We start from the raw sequence: 23,071 nt of genomic DNA on the forward strand, positions 1-23,071 counted from the left end.
TTTTCCGAAAAAGATTTTACTTAAAAAAAAGTCAACTGGAAAATGTGATTTGATTTGTAGTTAACATCTGTTTGCAAATAACATCTCTGAGAAGCTATCTCTTCTGTTTTACTAGGAGGAGAGAAGACCACTGAAAGGGTGGCGCCACGGACAGGACAGCTGTAGCTCCACTTCCTATCGTGGCAGCGTTACAGGCAATTGGTATGTTACCATATGGTTCTGCTCCTTCAGGTTATAAAGAGAGAAGCAGGTTGTCTACACTGATATTACTTTATTATGAAGCTACCTGAGGAACAGGAAGAACAAGTGATAGTCTCTGCAGTCATAAGCAACTCTGAAGGTTCTGGAAGGTCAGCAAGGAAACAGTCGCCCCAAATAGTACAGTAGAGTGAGCTCTTCAGTGTCAAGGTATCCACTGCTCCTACGGTGGGACTCAGTCATGCAAGTGGCTCAGTTTAAGTGTCTTTGCTTCTCCTGAGGCCATGAACAGAGTGGTTACCAACCCACTGGAACACTCACTGCCTGGGTTCAAATCCTGGCCTGGCCTCAAAGGCTCTTGGGAAAAGATCTGATTGGGTCTGTCTCATCATCTACAACACAGCACACACCTAGAAGGCATTGTTCTCAAGCTGCTGCCTTGGAGGTCACAGAACAAACTAGAGAGTCCCCTTGGGTGGGCACGAATCCTTGCTGGAGTTAGTCACGTGATGGAACCACTGTGGCTGCCTTTCTCAAAAGGGGCAGGGCAGGTACTCAGAGAACCACAGCCCGCCATCTGCTCCTCCAGAGATGCTCGACAGACTCGGGGAGTTAACTAATACCGGAGCTGAGTTAACGAAGCAATAGAATAATATTAATAATATAATATAATAGTATTGTATAATTATTAAATCATAATGTATTATATAATATACATATTATTACATGTAACATGTATAACATACATATTATATAACATATATAATAGTTTGTTATAATAATACATAATGATATAACATTATATAATAATTAATTAATATAATTATTAATTATATATGGCACTTAGTTAACCAAGCAGTATAAAATGAAGTTAAGTGTGAGTTTAGGAAGAAACAGGAGAACACCTGTTCAATGTTCCACAGTGCTCTAATTTCTGCTGAGACCACTGCCAACCTACTGCATAATTCACTATAAGAGAAAAACTATTATTTCTATATAGACTTCACTTATTAATAACAATCTTACGTGTGGCATCACCAGCATACTTGTATTGTTTCCTTTTTTTTTTTTTTTCATACAAAACTTCCATTCTAACAAGCCAGGTTAAGAAATGTCATAGGATTGGTTATGTCTACCTGAGAGTAAAACTTCATTAATAAATTTTTTTCATGAAAAATGTCAAACGTCACAAATAAGGAGATAAGTATCCTCCAGCATTAGCAACTGCCAAATTTTGACATTCACATTTTGTCTGTCTCCCCCCAAACCTTTGCTGAGAGATGAAAGTAAAATTCTCATATACTACAAGAATATAAATGTTCAAGGTCCAGCTGCCAAAAGGGAGTGCTATACCTCCATGGTGTACACATTTTCTCTATAGCACACTTTTCTTTGCAATACTTCAGCCATTACCCAAATTCTGTTACTGGCCATGGAAATGCCATGGAACTATAATGGCCTCGAAAAGAATAATCTATTTTTCTCCCTGCCTCCCAACATGGAAATGGTAACTCAAGTTCACAGACTTCTAGGGATTCCACAGATCTGCTTCAGCTAGTCTGTGAAATCTCAGAAAATGTATGCAAATATTTTTACATTCTTTTTTGATATAGGAAAGTTCCAAAACTTCTATCAGATTCTCACATGGACCTATCGCTACAAAAGGTTGAGAACCTCTGCCTCTGCCATATCTTGAAAGCAAAGCAAACATACTTTCTCACTTCCAATGGGCCAAATTGCCATTCTCCATATCAAAATCCTGCACTTGTCACCACCTCCAGGATGCCTTCCCTGACCACATCACCTGTAACTGACTTCCCTCATGTTTTCCAGTGGAATTCAAGCCAGGGTACTTTCATAGTTGTCGCATTCTGTTGCGATTTCATTCACTGGACAAGTATTTATCAGGCACCTACTATGTGCAGCCACTGTACTATACTTACTTAGGTGTGCTTTGTCTCCTATTGCACAGTTAGAAGAGAACAAGGAACATATGTAGGAAATATTGTAACTCTAACTCCACTGAATGAAAACAAAAATGAGCAGTAGCGCTTCTGTGGGCTGGCATTCAGCTCAAGAACACATATCATCAGGATCAAGATTTTTCTCCCTTTTAAATGCAAAAAGGAGACGTTTATAGAAAAAGGAAACTTAATTATCTTTGGGCATGTAAGACAGAAATGCCCAAGCCAAGGTTCCCTGCCCTACCCCGATATACTGTGGCACTACTAGAAAACCATTCCAGATTCACACACTATATATATATGCTGATCTCCACTGCCCTCTTCATAGAGCCTTAAGTAACATCGCCGGCGTCTGTATCAGACATAGTTGGGTCCCCACAAAAAACTACGCCTGGAACTACAACTCAGTAAGAAGTCTGATCCCCACCCCGCCCCCCACGGAGTCAGGAGCGTCAGGCTCAGATACAAAGGGCAGCCGAGCAGTTACTAAACATGTTCATTTTCCAATATTGGGTACGAGCATGTTTTTAAACATCAGGCCTCTGAAGATCGCTGAGCTGCTAATAATAGGAGTTGAAGATGATCAGGCTAAGGACCCGGCAGAAAGTAGTTAACCCTATTGTTACAGAAGCGGAGGGTGAGGGAAGGGGGAATCTGCGTCCAGTTTTCGGCAGAAATATCCAACCTAACTTCCAACCTTTCTTCTGAAAGATGCTACTTTGATGGGTCTAGTTTTGCAAAACTCTTAACATCAATACGAAAGCTGTTTGAACGAAAAGATCTTAAGAGTCTGAGCAATGGCACCTGGGACTTAACCCTTTTGATCTTCGGTTTCCCCATATGCCCAATGGGGACTTTCTGTGGCAGAAGGTGGTTGCCAAGATCAAATGAAAAAAGACACGCTAAAGCGTCACGCTGTTGTCAACCAGGTACGGCACTGCTGCGCTCCAGGTGTGCTCGCCTCGGCGTCCTCTCCACGTAGGACGGGCCACGCCGGGAGGGACCGACCAGAAGAGCGCGGGGCGGAGGCAGCAAGGTCACCCCGATCCCCAGGCCGGGCGGGCGCAGCAGAGCCTCATTTCCCGGGCACGTTCGGGCGGGGCGTTCCCAGGGGACCAGGCAGGGAGGCGACACTCCCCGGGCTCCGCTCGGCGCCTGCCGCCCCTGCCAGGCTGGCCGCCCTCCTGGCCCCGAGGCGCCGCGGGCCCGCGTCCCCGGACTGCCGGGGCCCGAGCGCCGCCCTGAGAGGTGAGGGCGGGTTGGGGAGGCGGGGACGACGATGGGGGCGGGGAGCTGCGCTGCCGGGGCCGCGGGCTGTCGTCCGGAGGCCCCCAGGCTCCGGGAAGCTTGCTTTCCGGCCGCGGCGGGAGGAGGCGCTGGCGGAGGGGCTACCCCTAGGCTCTGCCTGCCCGGCCGCGGCCCCGAGGCCTCCGGGGGCCTTGCTGCAACTTCTTTTTGGAAGAACCAAGGGCGCGCGGGCGCGCTCCCACGCGGGCATGCGCATCCCTGGCGCCCCGCTCCTCTGCGCGCCCTCCGTCTGTTTTTTTCCCCAACGCTTTCATTCTCACACTCTAAAGTAGGTCACCGGGTGGAAGTTACACCCGGTATAGCCCCCGGCTTTGATGCAAAGGTAGCTTTTCCTCCCCGGCTTCGGGGGGTTGCTTTGCAACTATTCGGTTCCATAGAGCTGCCCGCCCCCATACCTTGCAGCCAGCGCCGGCGACCGTGGCGTTGACTATGGCCCGCGGAGGGGAGCGGCGGGAACTCTCTCTTCCACCCTAGTTTCGCCGACCCTGTGCCTGCTCTCGCCCCGCGGACCCGGAGGAGGGGGCGCGACGGGTCGCCTCCTGCGCTCTCGGGCGCCGTCGTCCCAGGTCTGACCTCCTGGGTGAGTGCCTGCTCTTCGTCTGTTCTAGTCGCCGAGGGTGACCTGTTTACCTGGAAAACTTAGAAGTGATCCGAACAGGCGAGCCTGGCGTGCAGAAAGGGATTGCGGGGTGTGCTTCAGATATTACACAGGATAAATCAGAACCCAGAGCTGCAGGGGACATGTTTAGTGTTTAAACGTGAAAATGAATTTGTGTTTTCCTGAAGAACACGTGTATCTTTCCCTTTAGAAGCTATCACTTGGGAATTATTTTTTAACTAGCAGGAGGTGATGAACTAAGATAACTTGAAGCCAGAAAGTTTGTCAGAGTATCTTTTAGTTGATCTGAAATTACTTATTGCGATAGTCCAAGCTGGTGTCAAAAACACAGTTTAAGAAGGAATATCAAGACGGAACGGTAGGATTTGTTTAATACATCCTGTCTGTATCCTTTTGTATTATCTGGGTTCTTTCTGATCAATATTATAATGCCATGCTTTATGTAGAAAAAGGGTAAGGTTGTGAGTATCTATGAACAAAGTTTTTATATCGGTTAGTCTGTATGCATTTAAATGTACATTGAACATTTCCTGTGGGCGAAGTGCTAGAATATAGCTGTATCGTTTTGAAGTTAAGGTTATTAGCAATAATACAGGGGGCAGTTGGCTTCTAACCCCTCGTTTCAGCAGCTAAAGTACTATTATTCATGTAACTCATTAGCATATAGAATCCTTGACATTTCTGGCTAAAGAATGGTTCATCTGTTTTGAAGTTTGGGAAGGGAGAATTGTAGGTTTTTCTGTCCTTGATGCCTGACAGAAAATGTGGTATAAAGGACTCTCCAGGGATGGTGAGGGATGCTTTAGAGTAGCTCAGAGGGGAGGATCATTTGAAGAGAACGAAAGCGACTCCCTGATGGCCACTGATTGCCCATAACTTCTTTTAAAGTGGACCTTGACAGCTTGGAAAGGACCAACCTCCTCACTAAGGAAACTGCTCCAGAGAACTGCTTTATTAATGCATTTGGTCAGATTTGAGAAGGGAGCTCTCTAAAGACGCTTCTCTTAAATCAAAAGAAACCCTATTTCTAGAAAGATTCAATTACTGTAATGATGTTCTTTGGAAATAATTTGTCCTTTTGTGTGTATGTCTTAATATAGCAAAAGCACCAAGGTAGTTCAAAGGTCTTAATAAAAGTTTACTTACTAGGGGAATGGGAAATGGGAAATGTTATGTCTGCATGATTATCCTGCCTTAAAACAGATGCGGGGGGTGCTTTCCCAATAAATCTTAACTCCTGTGTATGTACATCTCCTAAAACCAACTCTCACTGGGGAGTAAGAGGACTATAAGGAAGATATTAATACTTAACAGTATTTCTGATAGGTGGATATGTGAATACCTGTATGTATTTCACTTGTAAAGAATTCATATGCACCATTAGAGAACTAGTTTTCAAAATCTGAGACACATTATGATAAGAGGGGGATGTATTTAAGGACAGACCAAAGGAACTAAATATGGAGGCTGATTCTGGGATAGCTGGGTCCCAGGTCCAGCTGGCAGTATGGTGATGCTAATGATCAGTTGAATGTCCCACACTTTGTGTGGTTCTTGTCTCTTGATGTCACAAGACAGTACAAAGCAGGGACCTCTAGCTAAGAGGTATCAAAAAAGAGTGACCCTTTTCACTTTGGGTACTCACGTCTCATCCAGAGAAACTTCTCACTTGGAATCTGAGCTCCATCCCCTGGAGTGAATCCCAGTACTGAGCCACTTCCTCATCGATGAAATGGGAATAGTTATACTTCCTAAGGTGGTTGCCAGGACAAATGGAGTAAGTGGGGTAAAATGCACATTGTGAGCTGTCTTACAAGAAAGAGAAATACGCTGACTTAAATGTCGTCTCCCAGGGGCTGTGGAGGGGTTGATGGTAGAATATTCGAGTCAATGTGTCATTCCCCGTCCTGGTGCACTTAGTTTACTCTTACAGTATACAGTCTAGGACACACTAGACTCTTAGTAATCAGAGTTTTGGGGAGCTAGAGGCTCACACTGTCAAACTTGTATCTTCTTCCCCTTAGACAGGCCGTTTGGCTTACCTAGGTTAAAGAAGTTGGCTATGGTGGAGATAATGATGAGATAGCAGGGGGAGGAAAGAGATGATCCACTGAAATTCTAAAATCAAATTTAAACCTTTAATTAACTAGTTTCTGTCAATGACATTAGAAGTATCTCCCTCATAACATGATAGCAGTCCCTAGTTTTCCCCTGGACAGCTCTATATTTAGAAATGGAGTATTTGGACTTTGGAGCTGAAGCAGCAATAACATTCATGCAGTTTTTCAATCGTTCAGCCTCCCCAGGGCCCTGCAAGCACCATGCTACTAAGCCTTCCGGATGCAAGAAAAGCAGACCTGACCCCTCCTGGAAGCATGTGTGCTGATAACACAGAGGCAACCCTGGAATTACAACTGTGCTAAGTGCTATGCGGGAGAAGTGTTATGGGCAGGGACAGGGAATTTGACCAGGGACAGGGAATTTGACCCGTGGAGGGAGGGAGTCAGCAATGCTTGCTTTAGGAAGTGATAGTGGGGTTGTGAAAGAAGGTCTTGGAGGAAGGAAGAGCATTTAATGCCCAGTGAACAGCACCTGCAGAGACTCTGCACACGCCGTGGGTTCCCTGATCGGGGAGCCAGTAGAGAGAACAAGTATCTTTGACGAGGGGCCAGTGGTATGTGAATGAGGCTGGGACAGTAGGCCCGGGTCATGAGACATGTTTGTTTTTCTTTGATGGTAAGAGTTACATCTCTGTAGAACTCTTAATTGTTTTGTGTAAACATACTAGCTTAAGGCTTTTTTTCTGATAGATTACGCTATTGAATTATAAAAAGAATAGTGCCAATCTTTTTTGTTTTGTTTTGTTTAGCTGCTCGGAGCCTAAACCCATATTTACCCTAATTGACTAGTTTGTCAGCTTTTTGCATTATTAACTGTCTGACTTTAAAACCATTTGAATTAATTTCCTTTTTTAAAACCTAACAGATTTTTGCTTAAAATACATAGTTTGTGTATTTCCAGCTACTGTCTATAAAGAGAGACTATTTATAGGCTAGCTGGAAATAAAATATAAGATATATATTCCTCCAGTTTGACTCTATATATCGATTCAAAAGCAGTTTCACTTGTATTTCCCGTGTGGAAAGGCTTTCTGAGTCTGTATTTGAGAACCCCTCTCCCAGCTCTGCGAAGCTGCGATGAGCCCTGCAGGACAGTGCAGGGAGCTGTGTTCACTCCAATGTCCAGGCCAGGTCATGTGAGGAATCTGGCATGGGATCCTTGTCATCATCCATGTGGTTTTATTCCATTTGTTATTTCCTGTTCTCTTCTCTCTTCCCCTCTTTTTCCTTCCTCTTGCCCCTCTTGGCCATTTTTTTTTTCTTTCTCTTCAAAGATCCCCATGATAATTTCTCAATCTTTATAATTATGCTTTGGCCTCAACTTCAGGCCTTAAAGAGTGTTGGTCCTGATTTGGGTAGTTCTGGAGAGTGGAGCCTGGGACTTCTTTCTGGTCCTTAATGCGTAACCATGTAGGTCACAACCCGTTTCCTTTTCCTGGTTCTCCCCAGGCATGACTTGCTGTCTTGTGCAATGAATGCACTCAGCTTTCTCTTCTCTCTCTCTCTTTTTTAAAATGTCACATTGCAGATAATAGAAACTACCCTAGCTACTCTGAGCGGAATGGGGTTTAACATGGGAATTGGATGCTCACAGGAAGGTTGTAAGGGAAGGTTCCACCTTTTTTTTTTAAGAAAAGTGGTGTGGATTTTGTTTGAAAAGTAATGCATGCCATTGACAGTTTTTATGAAGGAGACAACTATGAAGAGAAAACGAAATTCACATTTTTTTTAGAAAACAAACTTATGGTTACCAAAGGGGAAAGGGCAGGGGAGGGACAAATTAGGAGTTTGAGATTAGTGGATATATACTACTATATACAAAATAGATAAACAATAAGGATCCACTGCATAGCACAGGGAACTACACTCAATAACTTGTAATAACCTGTAATGAAAAAGAATGTGAGAAGGTTCCAACTTAAGGGAGAGGAGAAGATGCAGGCTGAGCTCCAGAGATGACCCCAAGACAGTACGGGAGAACCGGCCCCCCAGGGTTGCCCTCATCATGGGCAAAGTCTGGAGGCTGGGAGTCAGGGCCACCAGAGCTGCTGACATCAAGAGCACTCCAGGGACTGGAGAAGCTGCTACAGAGCGCCCCTCCACACAAGAAGCTAGTAACTGAACATGGTTACCAACAGCAAAAAACAAGCTTGCAAACATCTTCCTTAGACACCATCCACCTCGCTTCTCATCCAGCTCCTCTCACTGGCAGTACCCAAGCTGTGCCCAGAATCCTAGCTGCAAGGGACTCTGGGAAATGTAGTTAATGGCTTTCTAGCCTCAGAGATAGAGGAAGGCTCGCTTAAAGGAGACTGCAGTGAATGCTGAGTGACACTCCATGTCTAATGCTTATCAAAAAGGTATTTCATCAGAGACTTAGCTAGAATATTTCATTGAAAACAGGTAGATGATATATTGTAAGAATCAAAAAAAGAACCAGTTGCTCACCAATTTGCATGTCAAACAGATGGCTGTTATAGTCATTACAGATGAAATTGCTGGAAAAAGCATCAAGCAAATAAACAGCTAAAAACTACCAAGCACCTACCTCTGCCTATGGTGGTCCTATTTGAATGTGAAATAATATTCCTTTGTTTTGGTTTAGGAATCAAAGTAAAATATTGGAAAAATGATTTTTAAATCATTTCAAAGTCCCAAATAGCCTATCTGCTTGAAGAATAGCAATGTAAAGGAAGAACTGGGGTCTGATCAGAGAAATAATAGCTCCTGGCAGGCTGGTTCTTTCATTAGATGAATTATTTGTGCATCTGTGTTTCTGCTGAATCTTTCTTTGGTCTGGAACTTTAATGGTCTTTTTTTTTTTTTTTTTTTTCTTTTAAGGATTAGGGATAGAAATGTCATGTCAATTGGGGATTAAAATAAGAGTATGCTTGAATTCACTCTAATCACCTCTTTCATACTTTGGCGCTTGTCAGATTTTTTTTTCAAACTATTAAAGGAAATATGATTGGATCTTTACAGTTGCTAAGTAAGACATTATCATGTCTTTGTACTCAGAAATTACATTAGCACATCTAGGTATTAGTCTTGATTACTGAATGAAGTCATTTTATATGTGCCCTCTGATATTTGGAGCTAGGAAATGAGATAAAAGTAGCTGAGACAGATGGAATTACTTAGTGAATTTGTCAGTCTGTTACATATAGAGTTTTTAATTGGTTTCCTTGTCTCAGAAGGTGAGAGTTCATTCAGTTATCTTCTCTGGTAGGTGATGAGATCATTTAAATGCAGAATTATACATGTTGCCTGGAGTAAATCACACTATAATATGAATATATTCTTTTGCGTTCAATGCTGACACTAACAGTTAACCACTCTGCCCAAAGCCACCAAAAATAAACGCATCAAAATAAAAACAGTACTCTTTCTTTGTAAATGCAGCTTCAAGACACATCCACTCTCTTCCATACTGAACCCCCAACTAAACCCCACTGAAAGTGTATTCCCAGGAGGGAACTGTTTGAATCTAATCTTAATCTGATTAACTGTAAGGAAAAGTAAGTAGTATTAATCTTTCTACGTTATACTAACACATAAATGACCTAATGCCAGCTTTCCTCCCCTCCCCAAGTTTATCTGTTTTATTCATATTTGAGTAAACATTCAAGAGAAAAACCTGGATTTTTCCCCCCTCTGGGTTATAAGTATGATGAGTTCTTGTCCTCAACACCATGGAGCTTACAGATCAAGTTGTAGGATACAACTCCTTTTATGGATTGAAAATCAAAATGATCTTTTGATTTGCTTAGAGTATTATAAAGTAGTAGAATATCTAAATCTGAACTCACTCTCTGGTTAGATTGCTGATGTGCCAGATTGAAGTGGGGATGTGAGTAGAGAGAGCATGGGGTTATTGCATATTTTTTAAGGCAAAATTTGAGGAGAACAAAGCAAGACTAGTGTTTGAACATTGTTGAGTGATTTGTTTATTCACTGACTTAATAAGTGGATATTAAGAACCTTTCTGTACCAGGACTGGTATGAGGTGCTAAAGATACATGGCTCTATCTTTGGGAGACTGATGCTCTGGGGGAGACAGTAATCAAGGGTTACAGTAATATGGTACTCTTATCATGAGTATGGACAAAGTGCCTTTCTCAAAGAGAAAGAGGTGTATTTTCTCATGGTGAGGTGAAAGGTGGAGTTAATTGAACCACCAACATATTTCTGACTTCAAGGAATATCTCCTGATATTTTTGTAACAAAACAGTAGCCAAGAGAGACACAAAAATGGCAACTATCTAGGACCATGTCTTTTATCTGCTCCCTTTAACCCACAGAAATCAAAGTAAGTGAGCTTGTCAAAAGTTAGATGGTTATACCAAAGACTACAGTAATACATTACAAAGATCATACATCATGATCAAGGGGGATTTATTTCAGGGATGCAAGGATGGTTCAACACTGGCAAACCAATCAACACGATACAGGACATTAACAATATGATAGATAAAAACCGTATGATATCTCAGTACATGCATAAAAAGCATCTGACAAGATTAAACACCCTTTATGATAAAAACTTTCAATAAAATGCATATAGAAGGAATATACCTCAACAATAATAAAGGCTCTATATCACAAATCCACAGCTAACATTATACTCAGCAGTGAAGAACTGAAAGCTATTCTTCTAAGATGAGGAATGAGACAAATATGCTCATTTTCACCACTCTTATTCTATGTAGTACTGGAAGTCCTAGCCAGAGCAATTAGGCAGAAAAAAGAAATAAAAGTATCCAAATTGGAAAGGAAGAACTGTCAATATTTGCAGATAACATGATTTTTATATGTAGAAAACCCTATTGACCCCAACAAAAACTATCAGACATAATAAACTATTAGAAGTAAAGTTGTAGGGTATAAAGTCAATATATAAAAATCTGTTGCATTTCTGTACACTAACAACAGATTAGCAGAAAGAGAAATTATAAAAACAATCCCATTTACATTCACAACCACAAGAATAACTTACCTAGGAAAGTGAAATTTAACCAAGAAAGTGAAAGATTTGTACACTGACAACTATAAGACATTTTTAACCAAGAAAGTGAAAGACCTGTACACTGACAACTATTAAGACATTTTGGGAAAAACTCGAAGGAGACACAAAGGAATTGAAAGATATTCCATTCTCATGGAGTGGAAAAATTAACATTGTTAAAATGTCCATATTACCTAAAACAAATTTACAGATTAAGTGCAATCCCTATCAAAATTCCAACAATATTTTTCACAGAAATAAAACAAAAAAATCCTAAAATTTGTATGGAGCCACAAAAGACCCCAAATAGCCAATCCTGAGAAAAAAGAACAAAGCTAGAGGTATCACATTCCCTGGTTTAAAATTATACTACAAAACCATAGTAATCAAAACAGCATGTCATTGGCAGAAAAAAACAGACACACAGATCAGTGGACCAGAACTGAGAGACCAGAAATAAACCCACACATATATGGACAATTAATTTATGGCAAAGGAGCAAAGAACATACAACGGAGAAAGGATAATCTCTTCAATAAACGTTCTTGGGAAAATTGGACAGCCACATGCCAAAGAATCAAACTAGATTATTATCTTATATACTACACAAGTATCAACTCAAAATGGATTAAAGACTTCAATGTAAGACCTGAAACCATAAAACTCCTGGAAGAAAACACAGGCAGTATGCTCTTTGACATTAGTCTTAGCAGTATCTTTCTGGATATGTCTCATCAGGAAGAGAAACAAAAACAAAATTAAACAAATGGGACTACATCAAACTAAAAAGCCTCTTCACTGCAAAAGGAAACAATTAACAAAATGAAAAGACAACCTACCAAATGGGAGAAGACATTTGCAAATCATATATCCAATAAGGGGTTAATATCTAAAATATATAAAGGACTTATACAAATCAAAAAAACCCAAAAAACAAACAACCCAATTAAAACATGGGTAGGGAGCTGAATACATATTTTTCCAGAGAAAACAGACAGATGGCCAATAGACACATGAAAAGATATCCAACATCACTAATTATTAGTGAAATTCAAATCAAAGCCAGAATGAGATATCATCTCACGCTCTTTAGAATGGCTGTTATCAAAAAGACAAGAAATAACAAATATTGGAAAGTATGTGGAGAAAAGGGAGCCCTCATATACTGCTGGTGGGAATATAAATTGGTGCAGCCACTATGGTAACATTATGAAGTTTCCTAAAAAAATTAAGAATAGAACCACCATATGACCCAGCAATTCCACTCCTGGGCATCTGTCTGAAGAAACAAAAATGTTAATTCAAAAAGATAAATACACCCACATGTTCACTGCAGTATTATTTACAATAGCCAAGATATGTAAACAAACTAAGTGCCCACTGATGGATGAATGGATAAAAAAGATGTGATTTATGTACACAATGGAATATTATTCAGCCATAAAAAGATGAAATCTTGCCATTTGCTACAACATGAATGTATCTTGCAGGTATTATGGTAAGTAAAATAAGTTAGACAGAGAAAGACAAATACTGTATAACTTCACTCCTATGTGGAATACTTTATGTTCACAAAATAAACGAACAAACCAAAAGAATAAAAACACAGACACAGAGAACAGAGTATTGGTTATGGGATGTGGGGAGTGCCAAATGGGTAAAAGGACCAACTACATAGTGATAGATAGAAACTAAATTTTTAGTGGTGAACACGTTGTAGCATATATAGAAGTCAAAATATAGTGCTGTACACGTGAAATTTATATAATGTTCTAAGCCAGTGTTACCTCAATTAAAAAAAACACAGAAGTTAGAGGGTTTTAGTGTTTAAAGAAATAAGGAGTTTGTAAGAAGAGAGGACAGCTTTTGCTACTTTAGTCAATGTTCAGAAAGTAATCAGTAATTTTTTTTAAATGCTCATGGTGGCAGGAGGGAAAGTGGGACCACAGTTAGATCAGGGATTTCAGTCCTATGACCACAGGAAATTGAACTCAATTCCAAGAATTGGCTTGGAAGCAGATTTTACCCCAGAACCTCTAGATGACAGCTCAGCCAGGCTGATATCTTGATTTCGGTCCTGTCATATTCTGAGCAGAAAACAGCCATGTTATGCCAAAGGTCAAACCAATAGAACTGTGAGCAAATAAATGGCTGTTGTTTTAAGTTAAAAAAATAAAAAGACCAGAACCCATAATGTTCTATAGGACATATAATTTATAATCAGAGTAATTCGAGAAAATGCAGGCACATTCTAGATGTTAAGACATTTGTCAATGACGATGGGAATGCAGTGATTTATGCAATTACAAACTAGATCCAGGGTGATCATGCGACTTATTGTTCAATCTGGGACACTTTTGAGAGTGAGGGGGCACTACAGGCAGACCTTGTTTTACTGCTGATACTGTGTTTTGTTTAATTTTTTTTACAAATTGAAGGTTTATGGCAGCCCTGCATTGAGCAAGTCTATCAATGTAATTTTTCTCATAGCATTTGTTCACTTTGTGCCTTTGTGTCACATTTTGGTAATTCTCACAATATTTCAAACTTTTATATTATTATTATGTTTGCCATGGTGATCTGTGATCTATGATCTTTGATGTTACAGTTGCAAAAAGATTAAGACTCACTGAAGGCTCAGGTGATGGTTTGCATTTTTTAGCATTCAGGTATTTTTAAATTAAGGCATGTACATTTTTAAAACATAATGCTATTACTGTACACTTAATAGACTACAGTATGTGTAAATATAACTGGGAAACCAAAAAATTCATGTGATTCACTTTATTGCAGTGTTCGCTTTGTTGTGGTGGTCTGGAACCAAACCTGCAGTATCTCTGAGGTCTGCCTGCATTAATGGTTGCCCTGGGAAAAAGAAGCACAAGTGGGGACTGTCCCAGCAACCGAGGACTTGTGGTCTCCCAAGAATAAGGCACTAGTTGTGTGGCATTATTGCATTAATTGCAATACTGATTTTTTAAAACTGTGGTGAAATATACATAACTTACCATTTTAACCATTTTTAAGTGTATAGCTCAGTGGCATTAAGTACGTGCACACTGTTGTGCAACCCATCATCATCATTCATCTCCAGAACGTTTATCATCTTGCAAAGCTGGAACTGTACCTATTAAACAGTAACTCCCCATTCACTTCTCCTCCCAGCTCCTGGCAACCACCATTTCTACTTCCTGTCTCTGGATTTGACTATTCTAGGTACCTTATTTTAGTAGAATCATACAGTATCTGTCCTTTTGTGACTGGCTTATTTCTTGTAGCAAAATGTCCTTAAGGTTCAACCATGTTGTAGCACGTATCAGAGTTTCCTTTCTTTTTAAGGCTGAACACTATTCTTCTGTATGTAGATACACATTCGGTTCATCTATTCATTCCTAAATGGACACCTGAGTTGCTTCTACCTTTGGCAACTCTTAATAATGCTGCTATGAACATGGGTGTGCGAATCTCTCTATGAGCCCTTGCATTCAATTCTTTTGGGTAGGTAACCCACCATATTGATTTTTAAATGAAGAAGCTAAAAATGGAGGGAAAAAAAGAACACCATTTCCTCTCCGGTCATAATTCTTCGACATAATACTCTGTCAGGCTGGACTCCAGCTATGCCTCTGCAAAAGTCATCAGAAAGAGGAAGTGCAGATAATCTAGAGAAGCTGCCTGCTGAAAAAAGCACCCAGAGTCTCAAATTCCATCCTCACACAAGAGAGGAAGCTAACTTTTTTGTCACAACTACTGTAATGCATTGACCACAGATGTTTCTAAGTGCAAAGGGCTGACATCTGGAATGCGATGTGCCTCCAGCAAGATTCAAGTGAACAGCCTCCAGCAACACAAAGAACTATGGATCAATAGCATGAGACTGAACAGAACTGGTCCATGTAACCAAAAACATAACACAGGGGACAGGGGATCATGAACTTCCCAGAAACAGGCAGCGGAACCAACAACCATCTGCTGGTTTGAGATGAAAGGATAAGAGCTGCTGCGGAACGTGGATCTTCCACATACAGGAAGAACAGTCTTCCTTTGGCTATGGAAGCAGACAGCAATGTCAAGACCACTGGTGCATCTGATCTCAACCTACATAATCCCTTTATGGAAACAGAAGCACTACAATATGACCCTTCATTTGAAACTTTAGGTAATTTTATTTCCATGGGGAATTTCTAGCCCTGGAAAGTAACGCTGACATGCCTGGCACAAATCAGGAATGGCTGCATTCGCTGGATGGGAATTTCTTCCTCTGAGTCTCAAGCAGGTATCAACCTTCTATGGCATCAACAAAGGAATCTTGATCATCTCATAACTTAGTAGTAACTGAGCTCCAGAAAACACATCTACAGAGGTTATCTGCCAATCAGAAGTGATAGCTGAGAGCCCAACAGGTGTTACAGAGCATTGAGAAAAGTGGAACCTAAGGGAACATCGTATGGGTGCTGAAAATGAACAGTGTCCACAAGTCTCCTCCAGTTAGACTACGCCTGTACCGGTGAGGACTGAAAAATTAACAGCAAGTCCACACGAAAACCTGTACCTGGATAAACATTTATAACACAAACATCTCAAATTTGCAGATAACCAAGATGTCCTTCAGTAGGTGAATGCATAAACAAACTGTCTGTGGAATATTATTCTGTGATGAAAATACCTATGGAGCCACAGAAAGGCATGGAGGAAGCTTAAATGCAGAATTGATAAGTCAATAAACCAGTCTGAAAAGGCTAAATCCCAATTATATGACATCTGGAAAGGCAAAACTACAGAGACAGTAAAAAGATCAGTAGTTGCTTGGGGGTTTTGAGGGGAAGAGGAGATGAAGAAGAGGGCACAGGGGATTTTTAGGGCAGTGAAACTATTCTGCATATGTGGGTAATTGTAGATTCATGACATTTTGCATTTGGCAAACCCCACGCAACTATAGAATGCAAACTGTGCACTCTACTATATTACTAGGGACACTTATTAATAATAATGTATGAATATTACTTCACCACTTGTAACCAATGTTCCACATCAGTGCAAGATGTTAATTTAAAAATTACCTAAATATATTTTTTTAATTAACAGGCACTTCATGTGCTAAAGTAGAAAATGTAGATAACGTTCGCTTTGGGGGTCCAGGTGATGGCATGTCAGGTGGTAGGGATATGGCTCCCTTAATTCATGGAAATTAATAAATGAGAGCAGTTCAGTCATTCTAATCCCAGCTAAAACATTTAACAAGCTGCACTTACCTTAGGTGCAGAAACTTCACCCAAGCTCTTAGCAGGTGAGGAAGATGCACTCAGACTTGGGAGCAAACTACCTCCTTGCCATCCAGTTCCACATCGATTAAAGTCTTCAGTCAGAGCCCACACAATCCACTGACAAACAGGCCTGAAACCAGAGAAAATGTTGGTCTTGAAGCTGTAAGGACATTCGTCATCAAGGCCCTCCAACCTCCTATCATTAATTTTTCCTCCTGCAGACACTGACTGGACTCTCCAAGCTGGCTTTCCTCTGCAGGAAACTCTTGAGGCTTTGCATTGAGTTGGCAGAAACGCAGACCTACCTCGTCTGGTTTTGCTAGCAAAGAATGTTATATTTCCTACATGACCAGGAAAAATTGGGCCAGACCATCTGTCATTTCCTTAAAAAAGCTATAGAGATGCACGTGTACACCCATATGTATGCGATACACGTAGAGACCCGCAAATGGAATGTAGAGCCAGATGGTTTTAAAGTAATTTACGATCTTTTAACTGATAATCTGTCTAGTCTACGTGTTAGAATTCAGACCCTTTGAAAGGCATTGGCAATATGTGCGTACAGAAGCTTTTTCTGCTCATTAAGATGATGTATTTCGGTATACATTCATGGTTTCATGTATAACATATCACTTTAGGATGGTTGTGAATGTTTTGAAAGGCAGAAGCTACTAGAAATCCCACCATTTGTGCAGTTAAACCTGGATGGCTGTGCTGCAGGCAGGATATGCCCTGTTGACTCAATTGTCAAGTTACAAACTTTTAACCACACAATTTTGTGTTTTGAATGATTCCCGGTGCTCTGTGTATAATGATTCATCCATTAAAACAGGAACTGTCTGAAGAATAACTGAATAATTTAAAACATGGAGGAAAACTAGGTTATATTTTGACATGGCAATTTTTATTACAGGTTAACAGTAATCATTAAAGCATTTATCCAGGTTATTGAATACTTTGTGTACCAAGTAATTTAGTTAAAGCTGTGACTACCCTAGTTAAAGCCTGTTTTCCAGGATCTGTTTATTTAAACTAGACTACAGCATGGCATGGTGGGCCTCCAGGCTTGTAGCATCAGTGCATGTGGATTCCAGTCCTTAGTCCTTTAGAAACTAATTCTATAAATTTCTTTTATTTACTAGTTGGTTCTCAAGTATTTACAAATTACACCAGTGGCCTGAGTTTTCACTTACTCTGACATAAAGCTTAAATGTCATTCCATACAGCTGATGGTTTCCTTGGCCCAACCACCCCTACCTGGAGCTGTTCCCTCTGCCTGTGGAGCCTACAGCCACTTCCTTCCAAGCCTCCCTCAGCATCCTGACTCCTTCCCTTGGGCAGCACGGTAGCTGTTTGAGGCTTCTTGTTTGCTGGATGACCAGTGGCTTCAGGAAGAATCCATTCTGGTCCACGTGCGAATGGTCAGTCCCAGAGGGGCCAGTAGAATGACCCTCCTGTGGAATTCAACCGTAGTTTTTCTCCAGGGAGAGGGAGCTCTGGACCTCTGGGGGCTGAGGAGAGGAGGCCCTGGGGGGAGACTAACAGTGCAATGTGAGAAGAGGCCAATGTCTGAGGAAAGACGAGCTCAGTGGAGGAGATGTGCTAGCCTTGGAAAGACGTCTGATGATCCGAAACACAGGGGTGCACAAGACCATGGGGCAGAAGTAGGGAAACTGAAGAAATGTACATTTTCTTAGTGAAGCAGGAACAGAGTTAGTCTGATAAGGTACTATTTCGTCAATGTCTTCAGCTTTCTGGGGAAAGTGAGTTAAATTCCCAATATAAACAATAAAAGCTTAAGCTTTGGTTTTATATCTATTTGCCCATTTTTGACCCTCATTTTCTCATGTACAAGCTGTGCAATTTCCCACTTGCTAACAATTGAGGAGACCATGAAACAAAGATCTGCCGACGGAAGTAGACTTTTGATTGGCGTTTCTAAGGAAAAAACTTTAAAAAAAAAAACCCCAAAACTCTAGTCATTATTGTACTTTTTTGGTTGTTTTTTAAAAACTGTTTATCAAAACACTGTCATCTTCATTTTTTAACATTTAACATTTCAACATCACTGGAATTGGGTACATCTTACAGTCAACAACATATCATCATCGCCTTTCTTGGTGAAATAATTGTGCATATTACAAAAGAGATGGGGTCTTCGTCAGCACGGGCAGACAGAACAAAGAACCAAAAACTGGGTGGCTTAAACAACAGAAATTTGTTTTCTCACGAGCTCCGGAGGCTGGAAGTTCCAGCACAAGGTTTCAGCCACTCTGGTTTCTGCTGAGGGCCCCCTTCTTCCTGGCTTGCAGACGGCCACCTTCTCACTGTGTCTTCATGTGACCTTTCTCTTCTGTGTGGCAGCAGAGAGAGAGAGCTGTCTGGCATTTCTTCTAAGGACATTAATCCTGTCGGATCTGAGCCCTACCTTGATGAATTCAATTAACCTTAATTACCTCCTTATAGGCCCGATCTCCAAATACAGCCACACTGAGGGTTAGAGCTTCCACATGTGAATTTCGGGGGCAACACAAACATTGAGTCCCTCCCTGAACATGGCATCCTGGATTCCATTAGGTGTTACATAGCCGTCATCAAAAATATTTCCACCTTGCAGTCGGCACTTTATGTTAAATCTTATTTAATGTCTTATTTAATGTATAAGGTAGGATTGGAACTGTTTTTAATTTGTTTTTTTAAGTAGATTATGATGAAACTCTGAAGGTTAAAAAATGGTATTTATAGTTTTAAATTAGAAATAATAGACAGTGTATCATTATAGGCTTATTGCTGAAGAAATAAACGCTGTCATCAAACGGAGCACGAAAATTGAAAAAAATTAAACTTTCAAAAACAGTCTGGTTTATTCTAGGCACAGACTTAATAACTCTTGCTCCTCGGAGAAGTGCAATTTATTGTCACGGGGAAGCTTAAAATGTCAAACATATTCTTATAAAATACAATGCAAGCTGCCTGCAGATTAGACCACTTTTTTTTTTTTCCAACTGGTGCATTTCCTCCTTTCTGTGCAGCTTTCATAATAATCGTGGCACTTACTCTGAATTGAAAGCCTCAGTGTGTGATGTAAACGTTCCAGCCCTGCCCCCGCGCTGGTTTCTATAAGTGTGCGCTGCTGCAGACAGTGGAGGGAATGACACGATCTGAGCTGTCAGGAAGGAGCTCAGCACAAATGCAACAGAACCAGCGCTGAAGCGAACACACAGCAAGAAGATGGGGCCAGGGAGGAGCTCAGGCTGAAAACCCAAAGGCTGTCAATCAGAGGACTGGTACTCCAGGACTTAGCAGGAGGTCACCGGTCCAGCAAGCCTTTTCCAGCATCCAGATCATGACCCAGAACCAACAAAACTTGAGAGCCATCAGGACAGATGTCACCAAACTTGTTCATTCAAAGCTGACCCCTCTGATGACCCAAATGTCTTTTTCTTCGTATTTCAGGTGGGCTTCCAACAGATTTAGTGGTCTCATCTCTTTTAAGCCCCAAGGCAACTAAGAGCAGCAAATTGGAAAGTGGAAGAGATTTCTGGAAACAGAGTGAAAACTGACTGCCCACAACACAGCAGGGTAGAGAAATGGTCAAGATGTCCTCAAAACCTAGTGCCATTTAGTGTAAATGCAGACACTGTCAGGCCGCGGAGAGCATGGCTGCCCTCTAATACTCTGTCATAATTAGCCCCTATGTTATGTAGAAAGATATAAAAATACGTAGTATTAGAAATATCTCCCTAAAAGTGATTAAAACAAATAATACCTTGGTATTATTTATTGAAAATAATTTCAATTATTTTCAGCTATTTCTAATGTTCAGTTAGGACCCAGGATTTTATCAAAATTGCTCTAAAATCTGAGTTTAGTACGTGTCTATTTAGCATAGGGCTTTCCAGACTAACGCAAGAGTTGGATGGCTCATGCGAATGAATACCATCCACCCTCCGAAGGTAGGAACGAGGTGCAGCAGGAGATGAGAGAGCACTAGGCTTCTGCAACATGCGAGCAGGTGGAGATGGGCAGAGCCTGTGTGCCCAGCAGTCGGCCCAGTGGGAGGCGCATGGCTGAGGGCTAATGCCTCATTTCTCCAGATCAGAACAGCAAAAGGCAGACTTTACGATACCTTCATTGATTTGTTTACATTTTACAGTATCTCTTTCAATTTTTATATTATGAGATCATAATCCAAAGGCATTTTAGGACTAGGTAGTGTTCATCACCTGTACAAACACCCATGGTTAATACTCTGGAGGTAGGGGAAGCATAAGTTACAAAATTCTAGGTAGTATGAAAATAAACATTTTCACAGTACACACACACAAAAATGGGTTGAGAAGCAGAAATGTTCTGTGCGTTTCATGTTCAAACACTGCTTCACTCTAGGACACTAGGTAAATCATTCTTTGTGTTTGTTTTCTCTCCGAAGTGATTCTCTAAAGATATATACAAGGCCCCGAAATCTTTGATCAGTTAAATTAGATACCAGTGTAGGTTGGGCAAAAGCTCAAGTCAAAAAACCATCCAAGACTTTAGGAACAAACCTGTTCCATGATGGGGCGAGACAGTGGCAGCGCTAAAACTGGACTTTGAGAATTAGGGCTTCAGAGCCACGTTCTTAACTCCCACTCCACCCACCTCTCCCACACAAAGACCGAATCTCATCAGACCACAGCCAAGTCACGGGGATGATCATCTCAAGATCCGTAACTTAAATTACATCTGCAAAAGGCTCTTTCCAAATAAGTTCACATTCACAAGTTCCAGAGGTTATGATAAGGACTCACCTTTTTTGGAGGGGCTGCCCTTCAACCCCCCATACCATCTGTTTTGGACTGAGCTGTGTTCCCCCCAAATTCATGTGTTGAAGTCCTAACCCTCAGTACTTCAGAATTTGACTGTTACCTGGAGACTCAGTCTTTCAAAACACAACTAAGTTAACATGAGTCCACTAGGGTGGGCCCTAATCCAATATGACTGGTGTCCTTCTCAGAGGAAATCTGGACATAGACACATTGAAGGAAGCGGATATAAAGACACAGGGAGAAGACGGCCATCCACCCGCCAAGGAGAGGGGCCTGGAACAGGTCCTGCTTTCATGGCCCGCAGAATGAACCAACCCCACCGACACTTTGAGCTTGGACTGCCAGCCTCCAGAACTGTGAGAAAATATATTTCTGTTGTTTAAGCCCCCAAGTGTGTGGTACTTTGTTACGGCAGCCCCAACAAACTAACACCCCATTCCCACCTGGTGACAGGGGCAGGAGAACCTCCCTGCCTCTCACCAGCGCCGCACACTAGAGGCTGTCGCCAATAAAAAATGCAGCTGGATGTGAGGCAAGCCAAGTAAGCAAGACAGAGGCCTCCAGAACACGAGTACTGATGTGTTTCTGTGTAACACAGGGAAGACAAGGGAGCACAAGGCAGCGAATCCAAGCTGGGGATAGGAAAGACACCGCAGAGAATGTGACCCAAGCTGAACGTTCAGAGATAACTATGCCTGTCAGGTGGGCTAGGGAAGAAAGGTTAATTCCAGGCAGAGGGAAGGGATGAGGAAAAAGCATGAAGACCTCAAACGTATAAGCATTCAGAGAATCGCAAGTCACAAAGGTAAAGCAGTGACACTAGATGAGAAGCTTGGGCCTGAATGTAATTCAGCTAAGTCACTAAGCTGACTCCTTTTTCCCTGATCACAGCAAGAGTTTCTCAATGAAAGAAGCAACCACTGATTTACCTTCTGTGCAAAGTTCTTATCTTGCTGTAACAAGCAGTTTGAGTACTGGCTATGCTGAGGAGCACTGTGGGGCCGAGGGCATGGAGTTGGGGCTGGGACATAATAAGGCACCATGCTGGAGGGTTGGCTGCGGTCAGGTCATGGAGGGCTTTATGACACGCTAAGATACTTGGACTTTCTCTTTAAGTCTCCAGACAGGTGGCAAGACACCCCTGTGATGACTGTGTGGAGGATGAACTTCAGGGCACAGAGCTGTGAAGGCAGCGAGGTTGGTAGGTTTGGAAACCACTGTACTAATCTGGTCCCCAAAACCCAGTCTTTATTCCATTGTTGGTTTGTGACAGTGGTTTCATCAATCCGTAGTAAAATGAGAAAAATTTTAAAGGTAGAGTAAATTTTCATGAAGCAAAATTTTAATTTTGAAGGACTTCTTCAGTTCAAAATGATGACCTCCCAACTTCTGTGGGGGTAAACTATCCATTCAATAATGGGGACAGTAAATAACAGGTTTTAAATAATGTGTGTGTGTGCTAGCCTTCAAGGGAAGAATCAGCTAGTCCCTCTGATTCTCCAAGTGTCCCTTTGAGACTTTTCAGGTCTTGTGAAACCCACAAGAGTGGGAAGTCTTGGATTACCAGGGGAGGGCTTAAGCTCAGGCTGGGCAGTGGGGTGGGGGTGAGGGGACAGTGAGACAAAAGAGAAATGAATCAGAGGAGGAATCTAAAGGATAAGATACTTGACAGCTCAGATTCTACCCTATTTTGCTTACAAACTCTCTTCCTAAAACCTCACGTATACAATCTGATTTTTTGTCCAGTAATAATCCCGTGAGTGCTTCTTTTGGGTCAACTGTATT

The 23,071-nt window shown here is 41.5% G+C and overlaps 1 protein-coding gene and 1 long non-coding RNA gene across 8 annotated transcripts in view; one reads left to right on the forward strand and one right to left on the reverse strand.

Annotated features, from left to right (window-relative positions):
• The window catches only part of LOC116659962, a 168,014-nt gene that overhangs the window by 97,871 nt on the left and 47,072 nt on the right, over positions 1–23,071 (reverse strand). Inside the window, exon 4 of the long non-coding RNA XR_004315308.1 lies at positions 16,467–16,608. This is a non-coding gene — a long non-coding RNA (uncharacterized LOC116659962). The remainder of the gene's footprint in view (positions 1–16,466; positions 16,609–23,071) is intronic.
• Positions 3,183–23,071, forward strand: part of TRMT9B (tRNA methyltransferase 9B (putative)) — a 51,187-nt gene continuing 31,298 nt past the window's right edge. For 3 of the 7 annotated variants that reach the window (XM_032468339.1, XM_032468343.1, XM_032468348.1), the window contains exon 1: positions 3,469–4,050. The gene's annotated coding sequence lies outside the window, so the exon portion shown is untranslated. Of the gene's footprint in view, positions 3,411–3,468; positions 4,051–17,704; positions 17,900–23,071 lie in introns of those variants that run through there. The other 4 variants (XM_032468345.1, XM_032468344.1, XM_032468341.1 and 1 more) reach the window with 3 other exon arrangements.

Source organism: Camelus ferus, chromosome 26, assembly GCF_009834535.1.
Source record: "Camelus ferus isolate YT-003-E chromosome 26, BCGSAC_Cfer_1.0, whole genome shotgun sequence".
Lineage (NCBI taxonomy): Eukaryota > Metazoa > Chordata > Mammalia > Artiodactyla > Camelidae > Camelus > Camelus ferus.